The sequence below is a fragment of the Meleagris gallopavo genome, chromosome 9 (assembly GCF_905368555.1).
Source record: "Meleagris gallopavo chromosome 9, MGAL_WU_HG_1.1, whole genome shotgun sequence".
Lineage (NCBI taxonomy): Eukaryota > Metazoa > Chordata > Aves > Galliformes > Phasianidae > Meleagris > Meleagris gallopavo.
This window is the reverse complement of record NC_139412.1, coordinates 7,258,293-7,273,677: the sequence shown is the minus strand read 5'-3', so window position 1 is coordinate 7,273,677 and position 15,385 is coordinate 7,258,293. Positions and strand designations below refer to the sequence as shown.

Genomic DNA, 15,385 nt, shown 5'->3' with positions numbered 1-15,385 from the left:
AAAACATTTTCCCAAATGAAATAATTGAGGTTCAAAAACCAAACCTCATAGTTTATACTTTCCCTCAACAAACTAGAGACACACATACTTTAAGGTAAAAGAGATTTGGTTGCCATACTCCATTAAATTAGATGCTGAAGTACTTATAGGCAATAATAACAATAATAATATACTGGTGGTATGAGAGAAATTGAAATGTTCCTTGACTTTCTAACTCTATGGAAAATAATAATAATAAAATAAAAATTGAAAATGGAACAACAACAAAACCCAAGCAATAAGCCAAAGCCTACTCTGTTTCCTTCATCCAGCTCAGCAGATCAAGATCTGAAAATGAGAAAAGCATTCTGGCTTAAAATGCCAGAATAAGCTGCTTAACATAATATGAGAAAGATGACAAAACTCTGCATGTCCCCTGAAAAAAAGAAAAAAAAAATAAAAATAAAAGTTTTATCTCTGTTGATAATCAGTTACAGATAATTGAACGTACATAAAGAGAAAAATACACAGTCCAGTCTCTCTTCAGACTTGAGGAAACCACAGGAAGAAACCACGGAGGTTTAAGAAATGCCTTTCCAATATTTTACATAATTAACATCAGAGATGTACTTTCATTCACTCTGTGGGAAGTTCTCGATGAATAAGGACTTCAGAAGAAAATGTTTCTGTCAGGAACAAACTAATATAAAAAATGCCTACAATCTCCCCTTTAAAGTATACTTTTAGTTTACATATTATTTACTTAAAATTCTATTACAGTAATCCAAAGGAAAAATATTATTTTTTAACTTTTGTTGCTGTTGTCTTAACTGAATCCCCTTCTTTCAAATTTCAACATAGACTCACTAAGAATTTAGGAACGGTTCACTTCAGATTAAATTGGTATTAATCAAAATGTGCTTACTATATACATATGAAAGTGCATTGTTAGAAAATGAATAACATGGAACAAATTTTTTAGCGGATGCACTGGCTAGTACCATTAAATAGCAATGCTTTTAGGAGTCTTCAAAGCAACAGTCCGCAGGCAGTGGGAATGCAACACTAAGATAAAATGCCTATCAGTGGCACTACATTTTTCTGTAAAAATAATTGATGAGCTGGGCAGAGTGGATTATAAATCGCAGGGTGCATGCAGTACTTTCTGCTCTAGTCAGGGTTGATATTAGAAATACAGGATAAGGACTGCTACTAATTACTATAAAGGATGATTTAAATGTTATTGACTGATAAGAGAAAAAACACATATTATCCAACGTTGATCTTCAAAGCCTTTTTAAAAAAGCCTATTTCTGCAAACTTTGAATCAAATTTTAATCAAGCAATAATTACATGGGGTAAAGAAAGTTGTCTTGATATCTCACTTACAATCCCTAGATTCAGCCATGCTTAACTTATTTTAAACACCAGTAAAACTGTAATACTCCAATACTGCATTTTTCAATTTTAATGTTTTGTCTTTTTCCTAAGTCACGGCTAGAAATACCATTCTTAACTGACTTTTGGTAGCCTAATGATATCATTGCTTATCCTCAATGCAGCAAGAGCGTAAAGCAAGACCAACACAGCAAGATAAGACTTTAGCTTCTTTTGTATTACTTGCGCTATCTTTAACTGCATGTTTTTATTACCTTTCTATAACAGAGAGCCAAGGTCAGAAAGACCTACATATAACAGTTCATCTGCTTCTCTACTCAGTTACAGGTTACACATATGCTTAAGTACTATTTAAGGGAAAGAATGTCTTAACTAGATGTTTAAATGATTCCTGGACTACTGAGAGGTGCACAATTAAGCAGTCAAGATGCAATTATGAATTCAGGATCTATGGCTTCTGTGCTAGATTTTACCAGTGACTATTTCCTTAAGTATTGTTAAGGCATTACAGGTATAATATGCTGTTAGACAAACTGTAGTTGATGAGAAGTTTATGTTTCACGTCACAACAAAAAGAGATCTTTACCATATAACACATAAGATAATAAATACTAGAAAAAATCTTCTTAGGGACAGCCTCTTAAATATTTCATTTCTTTTGATTATGGTACACTTCTGCAACTAAGATAGATCACTTGCAGATTAGCCATCCTACATGTGCTTCTTTTCACCATCAGACTTACAAATCAGTCTGCCTAAATTCTTTGTTACAGGCCCGCAGTTGCTCATGCAGATATATACAGGTTAGAGGAATCAATGTAAGTAACCAAATTCCAGCTGGCTGATTTGAAAGTCTCCTGCTCAGTAAAGTGAGGTGAGGGGAAATTTCTGCCTAAGTTTATACGAAACAACATATAAATTGACTTTCGCAGAATATTCATGGATTTAATTGCAAATTGTTGGAAAAAGCTTGTCATGGAGTTAACTAGATCAATCTATGCCCGTGACAGGGGGCAGTAGGCCCCTGGGTCCCCCGGCCCCATAAAATGAGAAGGAAAAGGGAAAAGGGATAGGGAGGTGGGAGCTGGGCTCAAGGAAGGAAGAAAAAACAGAAGCAACAATCTATGGAGGAAAACTTATTTTACTAACTATGATATCAGAATGCAAGATAACACAATATCATACAATCTAATTGAAATTGAGACTAATAAATCAAATAAAATAGGAGAGAGAGAGAGTTCCTGGGACCGAGTCAAACCTGAAAAGCTTGGAACGGCCAGAAAAGCACCCTCCAGCACCCACTGCATGGCAGTAAGAGACAGCCCCACCTGGAAGGGCCAGATCCCATGACTTCCATAATGTACAGGGACAGGTACCTGGAATTGGAGCATCAACACTAACTCCCAGTGCACTACATGATGTTATGATGTGGAACACTGAAAACCAAAAAACACAAAACCACGATGCACCTCAAAACACAGAAGTTATAGCCTATTTCAAGTGCACTGACTGAGATTAGAACGCTGAACATGGCAAAGAATTCATGAGTAGCTCTCCATTTGTACCACATATTTGATTTTAGAAATTATTAGGTGAACCATGGTTTATACACTTAAAGTTCTGCACAATCAGACCTTTAATGTGATAAATACTTAAAAATAATACTACCGAAGCAAAAAACACACCATAAATCTGCCTGTTCAACAATTAACTCACAGTTCATGTTGCTTTCATGGATTACAATTGAAAGGAACATAAACTATATCTACTCAAAGAGATTCTCTAAAGTTTATTTACACTGAACATTTTTGTTGTTTTGTTTTTAATATACAGAATTATGTAACTGAAAAAAAAAAAAAAACTTTTTCTTTTTCAGAATAATAGGAATCCTATTTTTAAACAAAGTACAGAATAACTGTTAGAAAGTTACACATAGGTGACCTGCATTCATCACTATTAAAATCAATCAGGTCTTCAGCTCCTACTGTGTCAATACTACTCTCTTCACCCTACAAGAATCTCCCACAAATATATTTTTCTTCATAAAGAAAATACTTGAGAATTTGGAGTGATTAAAACACATGAAAATCTGAGCACTTTTTATATATTTATTGTGCTTTTACTTACAGCACCATAGGAGTTATTTTTTTTTTCCTGTTGGGATAAAAAAAAATTAAATAGCATTTTAAAAATCTCCTTTTTTATATAGAATTGTACAGAATGTACAATATAAAGGCAGTAAGAGTAAAAAAAAAAAAAAAAAGACTGCACAGAAAAAAAAAATATTGGTCTCATTTAACCACCTCTAAATTGAAACATGTCACAGAAGAAAAGGCAAAAGCCTTCTTACGTTTCTGTGAGACCATACTTCCCTAATGAATACTCCACTGAGCTACAAGCATGGAAGATAGCAAAAGACTTGCATTCAACTTATGAATAAATATAGTGTACACAGCCGGAAAACATATTGCCAGAAGCAACTTCCTGCCTTTTCACTTGTTCTTTTTATTGACTTTACAGAAAGATTTGGATTTCCTGTATTGGGACATACAGAAACTTTAAAGCAGATTGCCCTTCGTGTACAACAAATATATACAGGTTACAGGAATCAATGTAAGTACCTAAATTCCAGCTGCCAGGTTTGAAAGTCTCCTGCTCAGTAAAGTGAGATGAAAATCAGCCAAGGACAAAACTGCTGCCTAAGTTTATATGAAAAGGGCAACTGTTTGCTGCGTTCAGAGGCCTTCTTTATTTTTGTTGACTTGAATCAGTTTGGTTTTTCTTTTGTTTGACAAGAAAGAAGGCTTATCCTAACATTTTACACCCAAATAGATATGAAGTTTTTTGTTTTGGTTGACAAGAGATAAATTCTGTTTTGCAAAGCATATAAAAAAAAAGTATTTATCAGAGTTTATTTTCTGGAGAGTAATTATCCCTGTTTTGCTACTTAGAAGCAAGTATAGTGAACTATCACATCTCATTCTCAAATAAGCGCAAACTTGAAATACATTAGGTCTCTTCAAATTTTACAGTGCATCAGAATAAAATCAGTTAATGCCTCAAGCAGTCAAAGTTGTATACTCAATTAACATTATTCCAAGATAATAAATTAATGAAATTCTATTGAATAACCATCAGATTTCCACTTAGCAAGCTTACAATTTTGAAAATATCAAATCAATTTAGAATTAACAAATTCCATTCTTGTGGACTTGGTGTCTTTTACAGAACAAGCTAAGGTTAATCACTCTCTCTCTTCCCTGTATACGACGGTTGCTCTACACAAAATTCCTAATTGGAATGCATGGACTGTTTTAATGTATTTCAGTGTGTACAGCTTGAAAGTTGCTGCACTAACTTCATTCAAAACCTTTAAAGAAATAATAGTTAACTTACTGAGAAGGCAGAAAACTATTATATGCAAATGAAAAGGAATACTAATAGAAAATTGTTACCTCTGCCCTAGGTAACATGCATGCTGCCTGAACAAATATATAGGAGTATACCTGGGAGCAAGGTGAGGCTATTCCTTCAAACACCAATTTTCTCCTCCGGACTAGACAGAAAAATAGGTGGTATTGTATTTGACTCATTTCAAAACCAAGCCAGCAACCAAATGTTATTTTATATCAGCTAAGAAAGCACGTAGTGTACATAAAACAGCATTTCTCCTTGCTAATAAAATGGAATACAACATTCAAAACTCTTCTTGCAAAACAAGGGAGGAAATCTTGCTCAAGGTGGAGTTTAATATATTCTTTAAGGTTTGTTTTCGTAAAAAGTATGGTCTCAGACTCCTCCCAAATTTTAGAAAGTAGTTAAACTTATTAACTTGGTTAAGTTACCATTTCTTCCCTATGTAACCAGCTAATTGTGGTCTCTCGCAAAACAGAATGCTTTACAGTGAAAGAACTAAAATTGATCCAAACCAGTAAGAAGAAACAATCTTAGAACTCCCACATACATGGTTAATATTGGTAAGGCAGCCCACATGCTCGATAAATTGTTAATAAACCAGTTAGTGGAAATACCAAGTTACTTGCAGTACCTCACTGACAGTGGCTGTGAAGGTAACTGAACTTTCACATTAGAACTAGGTGAGAATTATACATCTCAACTCACAAGAACTGTGCTTAATAAATGACAAAGTATGAAAATTTCACAAAAAATATGAACCCATTCAATAGGAAAGGTTTGATCATATAAAATTCCAAGTTTCAGTCGGGAGGTTGAAGGCACATTACAATATTGATAATAAATATGTATATAATCTCACTTGTGCAGAAAAGTTGCAAACAACACTTTTAAAATGGTATACTTGACTACTACTTATGTTTACTGAGGTACAGAAGTAGCGTAACAGAAACTGATGTAGATAGTGTTGTAATAATAGCCAGGCAATTGCAGTCTGGAATTCCAAAGGGGGAAAAAATGTAAAACTGGTATTACACATGGATTATATTACTACTTGTAATATAATATATCTTCTATTTTCATATGTTGACAGCTGTTGTGATGTTAGCTGTTTGACTAAACAGTATTAATTAAAATAAATATTTGCATCTTATCAAGAACACTGTATCTGCAACAAGTATTTAGTTCTTGGCACTAAAATAATGGTGAGTAGGCAGATTCTATGCTATATAGAACCATATTTATTTCAGAGACAGGTTGACTATTCAAGTTTTCAAATGAAAAAGAAGAGGTGAATTCCTTCTTCTACACATGGCCTTCACAGTGTCCCAGATATTCTGCATTTCAAAGGCAATGTAGGTGGCACTTATTATGAATCTCTGCCTCTCACTAAATTGAAATGTTTGTCTTCTAGACTGAGATGGGATTATAAACTGAGCTTAAGGTAGATACTGAAAATAGCTATGTGTACATCAAACTCATAGCTATGAGGAGAGACACGAATGAGGCAGCAGTCTGCCTATGACAAGTGACATAGGAATCAATATTTGAGGAATATGGAACTCTGCTGGCCCAGCACCTACTGAAATACCGCAGCTGCTCTCTGTGAAGTTATGAGCTTGGCTCAGCAGCAGTCAAACTGAAAAGCCTCAAAAACACTGAATTTCCCCAGTGTGGTAGCCACTGTGGAGGTTTTTTGCCCCAGGGATTTCTATAATTTGAGTTATAACCAATCACTTTCACTGTAAAATATGAAAATCCTCTGAAATACAAATAGTTTTCTTCCATCCTGTTGCAACTATAAATCTTTCCTTGCAGCATGCTTGGTTCCCACCTCTGAGATCAGACAACACTGTCATCTGCTAGGCTTCTTTGCAAAACAGTATTCTATCTGCAAATGGATGTGTTAAGCTGAGCACATCTGCATCTGCTGAAGAGACACATCTGCAGTACAGAGGGATTTGACAGGACATTTCTATTATTTCACTCCATAGGCATCTGATGGCAAGATGCCCAAACAATAAAACATAAAAAGTTAAGAGAGAAAAAAAAAAAAAAACACAAAAAAACCAAATAGCCTTGTGTGAGGACATCATAAGTTAAGAAAATGATAATTAACAAAAATCAAAACCATAAAGTTAAATCTGAAGAAATAAAATTCTCCACGTTTATACAGAGGCAATTTAAATGCTCCATGAAAGAACTGAAATAAACTTGGAGCAGGTAGAAATATGGCTAGCCTGGTAACCATATGCATTCTCAAACTACTTTCCAAGCACTTAGTTCATAGCACATAAAATATTGAGCTAAAAGAGAACTATTGATGTAGATATAATGGATGTGTAAGCAAACTTGCTTTTTTTGTGTACATCTTAAAAGTAATTTAAAGCTTTGTATACTGGGAATTGCTGAGTCTAATTTTTAGCCTAGAGCAAGTTTTTATAGACAAATAACCAACTCTAATGATAAGTTTCTAATGGTCAGACTTAACCACTCTCCTGCTGCTAGGTGTTCTAACGGCACACTCTAGCTTTGATAGACCTGGTTCCATAAAACAGTCCATTCACCCATTTCACATAAACTGTATGTTTCTGTGACATGAAATTAGGCATTATTTGAATACGTTTAAATCTAATCTGTTTTAATGGAGAGTATGTACTCATTTTCTTTAAAACTACCTTTGAAAGGATCATGAGGAAGTAATTTAAGTGGTTTTCTAAACTATTAGTTGACATTTCAGTTCTCAATAGCTAAAGCTAGCCTGAAATTGTTTTCTTTAGATATGGCAAGGATACTTAAAACAAACAATTGCAAGTTATTAAGAAAATTGAAACTCAGATTGCTCTTAATTTCATTTACATAAAACTAACTTCTTTTGACCTGTTAGCTTAAAACAACACTATTTTGCAGTTGCTGTAAAACAAAGTATAAACGTGTTTGTGCTTTTAACCAAATGAAAGAAAAAAATCGAAGTATGATTTGTAGTGCCTAATAAGTCTCTGGTATTCACATCTTCTGATGACAATCTTAGAAATGAAATACTACAATTCCACAGTGTGATTAATTCAGTGAAAAGAGTAATTAAGAAATACATCTCTGGAAATTTTATTAAGAACTTGTTGTTTTATTCCACATGGATCTGGCACAGGTCACTGGAATTGGGGATAAAATTGAAAAAGCTGACAAGCAGTATTCTGCTGTACTAGAAGGATAAAAAACAAAAATAAAAGAGGAAAAATATTGCAGGACACATCATTTCCACAGTCAGGGAATCATGGCTTTTCAACATCTATTACTCAGTCTCTGGTCTCAGACCAGAGGCAGATTTCCTAACTTTCAACTGTGTCTCACACACCACATTCATAGAGTTACAAGACATCCATAAATTGCTGAAAATCATATCAGTCCAAATAATCAGCTAGAATAAATTGAGGAGGAAAAAAATCTTTGACTTTTTTTTTATAACTTCAATCTAATCCAATCCATCAAGCATGCAGACAATAATCCTGCCTCTATTTTTCCGATTAACTGCTGTTGATTAATTGCAGTACCTTGGTTTATAATCAACACAATACGTAAAGCTTTAACAACAATACGATATAGTAAAGCAGTTACATATTCTTTACATTTAAAAAGGAATGAAAAATAACAAACTATGTACATAGTTTTTTATTTAATTGGTTAAAACGATAGCTGAAATCCAGAAGTAACTAACAGTTACATTAGCAAAGTAAGTTTGACGATTACAGAATTAGCTGTATTTACATAGTAATGTTTAAATACTAGGAATTGCAAAAGGAAACATTCTAAATATCAATTATGATAATTATGATACAGACCATTGGGATATAGAAAAAGATCAGTCTTTTTCTCCTCTTTCTCAAGCACATGCTTTCCTGTCCAAAGATGAGAGGTCCAGTTGCTGTAAAAACTTAACTGTTCATTATAATCAAGTCACCTCAGTTTAATTGCCTTCCTGCCCTACTAAGCTGATTTATTCGACAGCAGTTGTATGAATTCCATAAATATTTTTACTCAAACCTGTGCAAAATCTCAACCATCTGAGGAATACTTACACATCAGTTGGTCTGATGTTATCCTTCATTTCCTTGCTGTAGCAATGCACCATTCACAATTACTTAGTCCATGCCCTCATTTGTCTGGGACAGCTATCCTCTGATTAAACACAAAACAAAATATGAAAAAAATATAAAAAAAAATTCAAACAATGTATGAAACAAAACAAAGCAAAATAACCTTTTTAAATGTAAAAATATTAAGCATTAAAATGGTTTTACAATAGTAAAATCATCCCTGTCTTGCACAAAAGAAATTGCTCTTAGTTCAGCAACAAGAGTTAATCTGGTCATAAAAAAAAAAAAAAAAGTAATGAGAATGTTTGAGTAGAGAATGATTAGAACACCCAGTGCAGTTCAAGATCTAGAAATACAGAGTAAGTACAGAGATTATTACAGACTCCATCATTAACTACATAGTTGGACTCAACATTTTCTTTCACTAATAACAAAATCATGGAAATGAGAAAGATGTTAGCATTCTTCACAAATGCTCTAATTCAAGTCCTGTGGGCTCAGAATAAAATTAAGCCATATAATTTACCCATGAATTATGATCTCGATATATTATAACAGGCCACATATGCAATATTAGAAACAGACAATCAGAGGAGAAAATAAAAACAGAATCATTATGTCAGTATCAAGTATTTGGAGATCAAACAGAAACTCACAAAAGGTATGTTGCGTGAGGTACGAAACATTAAATGCTGCATTAGTTGTTTATAAGATAACTGATACTTTATCAAGTGACAGAAAGTAGGAACAAAGTCTATTTAAGTTTACCTAGGTTCAGCATCACCTGTTCTTGCCTTATGCCCTATATCTTTTTTAAAATCCAAAACTTGCAAAGAACTCAACAAAAGCTCATACCAAAACTCCGAGCTGAGGATGGAACCTAATCGTTTTTACTTTCAGCTATGCATGACCACACTTCCAGCACAAGGGAGAAACACAGAAACTACATAAATGCAATGCTGAAAGTTAAACTTATAGTTAAGCAAGCCAGGGCATGATAGTACAAATAACACAGCCATAGCCAAAACTTTCACCAACTTTAATTCTATTCTATTCTATTAGTATTTTAAAGTAAAGATTCTGCAGATTTGTAAGAAAGACCACGAAGCTGGAAATAACTCAATTGTAGTTTCATGGTTGCATGCAGGAACACAGCTGTCACTCCAGCAGAGCCCTAACGGTCAGTCTGGTGGGTGTATCAGCTTCCTTGTTCATGACTTGTTTCTTCTGCCTTCTGAATGGAAGAGTAAGTAGGTAAAGGTAGCTGGTATATGACGTTGCAGGCTTTTGCCAGCCTGCCCTCAGTCATCCTTTGTATTTTGATTCTTTCTCTGTAAAAACACTCTTCAGTGCTTCAGAGTGAAGATACCAGAGCTAACATGGTTTAACCCTGGCTAATACAAAATCTAGTCAAATAACAACCTTTTCATCAGCTAACCATTAGAAAAAGTAGCCACAATTTCAACAGGAGTATGAAAATAAATCACCCCAAAATAATTAATATTAAATCCACTGAGTCCTGTTGTTTCCTGTTTAAATATGCCTGTTCATAGATTTAACCCAATCATTTACTTTGTTGTTTATCCATCTGTTATTTACTTTTGATTAATACAGTACACAAGAAAACACAGTAAATCAAAAATACCAGCTCACTATGACTGTTAGCTCAGTAAAGAGAAAAATAATAATAAAAAATCCCTAAGATTGTATCCAAGCATAAAACCATCAAGTATGTACTGTCATTTACTGTTTATGTAAGTCTTTTTATCTGTGTCACTTATCTATTTCATTTTAATGCTCAGAAGAATTATAATGAAGATTAACATTAAAAAACAAAACAAAACACACAGACATCATGATTTAACCAGGAAGAAAAAGCACAAAAGAAAAAAACTATTGTACTGAATTTTTTTTACAGCAACCGTTTAGTACTTCTATCAGAAATAATCTTAAGCAGAAAATAAAAATTGATGATCTTTTGTAACGTTCAGCTTTGCAGAACTGCTGTACTGAAGAAATAGAATGAGATTTGACTTCTATTCAAAAGAAGCAATTCATAACATAGCACAAAAAAAAAAGCTTACTTTTGATCTTAGTTTATTAGATTCAGATCAGAGAATAGAATGATGAAGTATTTATCTTTAAAAAGTAATATCTTTTTGATTATATGTCATAGCAAAAATCTTATCTTTGTCTTAGAAGTTTGAGACGAATGCCAACAACATTAGGAGTCTTGTGAACCTTGACAGTTGTTCAGCCAATTATGTGATGAACGATGAAGATAGAGTCTTCTTTACTCCCCAGCGACATTTCTAGAAACCGTAATTCTAAAAATCTAAATGGAGTCATTGCTTTTCACCCCTGTGGGCAGAGCTATAATTCTTCAGATATACATTCTAACTGAGTTTTCTAATAGCTCCATTCATTTCTCAATCTTTTTAATAAGATTGCCAGAGAGGACAGCTTGTGTCTGGCATATTTCTTTTCCAAAAGGACAAAATCATCAGAGCTATTATTCAAACCTTTCAGCATCACATTTTGGTCATCACAGCTTGTCAAATTAAACAAACTAATATTGCAATTTAAAAAGAAAAATGAAAAAGATCGAAAGGACTGTGGTTCCTGTAGCTTCTAAAGAACACTTTGTAAAGTCAAATATGTTTTAATAGTAATCCCTCATCTCTGAAATACAGAGGGATACATATCAAGCTGTGTCCAGGAACCAGCACTTACTATGTGGTGTGATAATTTTCATAACAATTTAGAACCTAAAATTGGAAGCAAATAATAAAGTGCCACTACACATAGCAGTGCTGAAATGTGGAAAATATTCTATTGAATTGCAAAAGGCAATTTTTGACCAAAAGACTAATTTATTCATGCAAAACATACGACAAAAGCATTCTGCAAATCCTCATGATTAATAGTTTGTGGGGGAAAAAATGGTTTTAATATCCACAAAAAGTATATGGGGAAAGAAAAGCAGTGTGGAAATATTTTTTTTTAAACAAGTTAAAGGAAGTATCTTCCTTTAATTGTAGCTGAAAGTAACAGTTGAGAGAAATTGCTACAAAACTTTAAAAAAGATACAGAGAGAAATTCAGTTTTATTCGTATCTCTCTCTCTCTCTAACGTGAATTATATATGAGATAGGCATAAATATAACGTGAAATGTATATATGAGAGCTCGTAAATGATGGTGAAATTGAAATCTTACCCCCTAGCTTAATTTAGATTATACAGTGAAGTACAGTGAATTACAAAGATGGGGTTAGCTTATGAAGAATTATAAAGGAAGTATGAATAGTTCTAATGGAGCAATATCTTGCAATAAAAGAGCACAGAAAAAATCTCATCCTGCATTTTCAGAAGTTGTCCTGTCAGCAGCTACTGGATTTGTTAAACTTTGTTTTAAAATGTGAACAAAATCCATTTACCAATGTGCAACAACATTCCCAATCTGATAGAACAACATCTGTCCGCAAGTGAGTGTATGGCTACAAAACAATTTAAATGCCAAATACAGGTTTTCTGTACTGTCATGAATTATCACATGAAGCTGAGGCACCAGATGACCAAGGAAGCAAATAAACAAACGTCATTTTCCCATCACTAATTTATTTCATGTATTGTCTTAATATTGATGAAATATTTTGCCTTATTGTGGATTTCTTATTTATATAATGTTGACTATAAAAACTCCAAAATACGGATTCATTACTTCTTCGGGAATGTCAATTCTCCAAATTGTTAAAAGTTGAATCAATACATAAATAGTGTTTAATAGAAAACAGAAATTTCCTGGGACTTATAGAATAAATCCATCTGAATGTACATGTTTCTTTCATGAACTGTTTCCATCATTCTGGGCACTATCTATATCTATTTCTAGGACAGCTTCTGTAGCTTACAATTACAGACTTGTCACTCAAGAACTGCAATAAGACATTCAAAATCAGTTTAATGAAAATTAATCTAAATTCAGTAAGTGAAAAGTGTTAATCAACCTAAGTAAATTCAGATCAAAAATTTTTATATATTCAAATGCATATCTGGAACAATGAAACCATCCTATTTGTTTGCTTCACTGTATGTATCTCAGTGTGTTTAGTTGTAGCTACTTCACAATTTGACAACTACTTCTATAAAATTTTTAATTAAAATATATTAAATACTTCAAAGTAAATCTACCCACTCTTCAAGTTTGCTGTCTCCTTTATTCTGCTTAAGTAGTATCAGGAACTGTACACCACTGTCAACACCTTTCTTAAGATGCAGATGAAAGTTTTGAAAGCCTCTAACATCCACAGTGCTGTCCTCAAATTAATAAATGTAAGCCTTTGGTACCATTCGGCTGTCCTGACTGCTGGTATTGGCACCTAAAGGAAGCATGTTACAAAGGAAGTGTGATGCAACAGCATAAGTATAGGCAACGCATATTGTAACTTCTAGCCTCCTAAAGTAAAGATTGATCCTTCTCTCACTCATATAGAAAGTACCCACCTTCAGTTATAAACCAGATTCTCTTTTAATATGAAGATAGATTTCTGTTATAACTATTTAATAATTTTCAAATCTTTTTCTTTTCTTTCTTTTAACAATATTTCAGAGTTTCCACAAACTTAAGAGTAGCAAACTCAGCAAACAGCAACTCAGTTATAGACTTAAAGCCCAGACTGCAGCTCTTTGGTCCCTACAGCACCATTATTTCACATGTGATGTATATTTTCATTGGGTAATAGTTTACTGAGGTATAGAAATCAGTTACTGCTTTCCCTTTCTATAAAATCCCACATATCTTAAATTATATTGTTTTTGCCTAATGCATAATAAAACCAGGTTAAGTGAGCTTAGTGCTGAAAACAAGTTAAAAATAGATCTATTCACCAGAGAGAGCTGGATTTGTATGTTACATATTCTGGATGAGGGGCATGGGGAGAGGGGACTAAGAAGTCTCACAAGGGGATTAGACTTCACTACTTAAAATATTAACTGACAATCAATCAAACAGAAATGTGTGGGAAGCATGGCTTTGCAGAACTGCTCTTCTAGGATTTGTTTTCTTCAAAATTTGCATTCCTTTCTGCACACATTCCAGATATACGTATATTTGCTTTTTAATGATTAGAAATGGCTTTGATCTTGACTACGTGAAGGAACATAAATATATAAATAGTGTGAGTGGATATGATTAATTCTAGTAATGACAAATAATAAAAAAAAACGTAAGCTTTTTCTGAAATTTTTAACATACCTTACAAAGTTCAGTCTTTAGTTCATGTCAGTCAAATAAGAATGATTTACAGAAGAAGCTAGAAATGTAATCGTGTTCAAGGTCCCCAAATACCACTAGTGCCAGCTTATCAAAGATAACAAACTAGAAAATCAAAAACATCAGCTTTCTGCTTGAGTAGCTGCCACTTTCCTTTGAGATGGAACAGATAGTAAGAAAACAACATTCCTGCTGCAACATAATTGTCAAAATGATGAAGTAACCTGAGAGGACCAGCTATGATAATGAAAATAGTCAACTGTTCAAAGAAACTGTCACCAGTAGGTAACAAGTGACTTACAGCCAGGATTTGATGACTAGTTATACAGTGTAAAAAAATAACTTCTATTAGAGAGAATTTTAAACTGTGCAACTTAAAAAAGCGTCCCTAAATCCTCATTAAGATGACCTCATTTTTATTATGTGTCTGAACAGAAAGATAAAGTGAGATGAGAGGAAGATCTGTTACAGTGAAAAGAGAGCCCACAAGATATCACCAAATTATATCTTTAGATCTCAACCCCTGAATGCAAGAATCCAGCAACTCCAAAGGATTCCTGTCAGACAAAATGGTAGCTTTCAAGTTACCTTAGGGCAGCATAGCAGAAACTTGACCTCTTGTCTCCTCATGGGCATAAAATACATCATATAAGTATATATATGTAATCTGACCTAAATCTCTAACCTACTTCTTTTCAACAGCAGCTTGGCTACGTTTTTTGTTCTCCTTAATGTATTCAGTTGATTACTTCCAGTCAAACTACACAAATTAAATGGAATATCAGAATATAAAGGAAAAAAAAGCACAGCCTAATTCCTGCAGGAGATGAAATACTATTCTAAAGCATTCTGCAGAATTTTTCAATATTCTATTGTTATGAAGACAAGCTTTCCTTCTTTGCATTACCAGCCAACCAATACGTTACGTAGATATTCAGTGGCTAGTAAACTACAATGAAAATTAACTTACAGAATAAATAACACAGCATGGCGACAGAGAATAATGTAGCATTCAATGAAACACATGTAATATTTTTTCAATAAGAGGACAAATTCATGGAGGCAAGATTATTTAATAGCATAACGATTTTTTTTCCCAAACTCTTTTATAGTTCTGTAGTGAAATACATATAGTGAATTAATTTATTAAATAGTTTATCCCCTTTCCACTTGTTTTTTTTATACTCCTTCACCCACTGACATCTTAAATTTTCAATAAAATAACAAA

At 33.4% G+C, this 15,385-nt stretch overlaps 1 long non-coding RNA gene across 2 annotated transcripts in view; it reads right to left on the bottom strand.

Moving 5' to 3' along the window:
- Window positions 1-8,306: 8,306 nt before the first annotated feature.
- The window catches only part of LOC116216941 (uncharacterized), a 254,001-nt gene continuing 246,922 nt past the window's right edge, over window positions 8,307-15,385 (bottom strand). For both annotated transcript variants that reach the window (XR_014884983.1, XR_014884984.1), the window contains one exon: window positions 8,307-8,967. This is a non-coding gene — a long non-coding RNA (uncharacterized LOC116216941). The remainder of the gene's footprint in view (window positions 8,968-15,385) is intronic.